This window comes from Aptenodytes forsteri, unplaced genomic scaffold (genome assembly GCF_000699145.1).
Source record: "Aptenodytes forsteri isolate BGI_AS27 unplaced genomic scaffold, ASM69914v1 Scaffold282, whole genome shotgun sequence".
In the NCBI taxonomy this organism is placed as follows: Eukaryota; Metazoa; Chordata; class Aves; order Sphenisciformes; family Spheniscidae; genus Aptenodytes; species Aptenodytes forsteri.
Window position 1 is genome coordinate 218,383 of NW_008794089.1, and position 2,137 is coordinate 220,519.

A 2,137-nucleotide genomic window follows, 5' to 3' on the forward strand; every position below is an offset into this window, starting at 1 on the left:
GAAAAAAAAAAAAATGAGGGGGGAAAAAGAGACAACAGAAGACTCACCAGAGAGGAACAATTATGGTAAGACTACGTAAGTTATCTTCTCTGGATGGAGTTGGGGGGGTGTGTGTGTGTGTGTGTAAAAAAAACCAACCCGGTTTTGGTAGGTCTCTTTGAACTGTCTGCCTGAAATATAAAGTGCACAAAGCCTCGCAGATATGTTTATTAATGTATTAGAATCTACTATTTTCAAGCTGCAAGAAGATAAATGACATTTAGTTCATGAAAAGAGAGTTCTATCACCTGCTTACTGGGGCGACCTAATGACATCATTAGCTATCACCTGCTTACTGGGGCGACCTAATGGCAGAGAGAAATTAAACCGAGCTATTACCAGCTGTGTATTCACAAAGTATAGACGATAACTATTTCTTCCTCACCTCACAGCGGTGAGGATGATGATAGGCTACAGGAGAGTCAATGTATAAAACATCCAGCGATTATTCGGAGAGGAAATTAAACGCTGTCAGAAAAATGCAACCAGATGCAACAGATACCCTGAAAACAGGGATTTAAAGGTTCCTTACGCAAGCTTTCTACACACTTGGAACTTTATTTTAGAAGCTATTCTAAGTACAGGAACACTGCCGGTAGTGTAAGCTGTCTAAAGTTTCAACAGGGATGCAATTTGGCAGTTCATTCATTTGAAAACAGTTATAGCAGTTTCTCAACCTGTTGTCCACGGTGCACATACTGCTTTCTTAACATCTGGAAATGAACAACCAAATCATTTTCCTTGGTGTAATTTAATTGCCATAGCAACCAGGAGGCTATTAAAAATTTACAGACAAGGGAAACAGCTTTAGGAAAGTGGGATGGCAAGTAATCAATACATGGACCCTTGGTGCCTTCTTACAGTTACCAACCCAAGTCGTACACTTGGACCATTTTCAGGTGTTAATTCTCCCTTTCACCTTTTTGACAATCTCCAAGATTTTCAAATGCAAAGTTTTATCTTAGCTTAAAAAAAAACCACTGATGAAGTGAGACTCGTGCAAAGATGCTAGAGTTATGCAAAGATGCTAGACTTCTCAGACAAGTGGTGAAGATATTCTCTTCTGTAAACTCAACAGTAGGAATAGTAACATGTTCATTCCCTACATCTGTTAAGGGAATACAGCTCAAAGCCTTATTTTACATTAACCTAAAAATCTTCATTAAGCCACAGGAGGTAGTGGTTTGATTTTAAAAGTGCTGTGCAACTACTATTTACAATCCAATTACTGTTGATACTACTCCCCAGTTGGCAATCAGTGGTTTTTAGAACTTATGTTTGCTCTGTTATTTGTGGTGTATGATGCTGTGTAGTCATCCACAGAAGTTGTCAATTAGCTTGATTCCTCTTCCCTCGTTTCAGCATTAGCTTGTGTGACGCTTGAAAAGGGAATGATTTGCATCAGCATGAAAGAAGTTTTGTTCTTCTATTTATTAGTATTAATAGTTGCATCAACAGCATGTTCAGCAGTTTGAACTCTTCAGGAATTTCCTCATGCAAACGACGACGATTTAAACCCAAAGCAAACACTTGTTGACTCTACGCTAACAGCTTTTAACTATCTTGACTACACAGCAATTAGATTGTGGCAAAATACATATGGATACCAGAAGGTTTAAGTGTATTTTAACACAGCATCAAGCAGCATGATTACTGCTGCCCGTAAAAGTAGGGTAGTACACGCAGATTTTTGGGGCAGCCCATTTTAGAATAATTGTGTTAAAATTTCAGCTTGACGTGATGTCAAATTCTTTGCCTCCTAGGATGCTGTCACTAATGAATAAATTAAAGAACAATTTAAATTCTCTTATCCTTGACCCCCAATAACACAGTGGCTCACCGTAGGCTTAGAAAATGAAAAATCCCTTGAGGTGTGTTTATGTGTGTGTGTGGGAGGGAAGAGGTCTTACTTGTTTTGTCCTTGTTAAAATCCCATTCTACCTGCAATCTGGAAAATGGGCTAATACAGGTTACACTGAATTGCAATGATGTCCCTACTCGTGTAGTCCATCGGGCACCTCAACTGCAAAACTCTGACCCAGCATGCCTGAGTAAACTGCGTCGGCCGGTTCTGGAAAATGTAAGTTCTTTCAAGTAA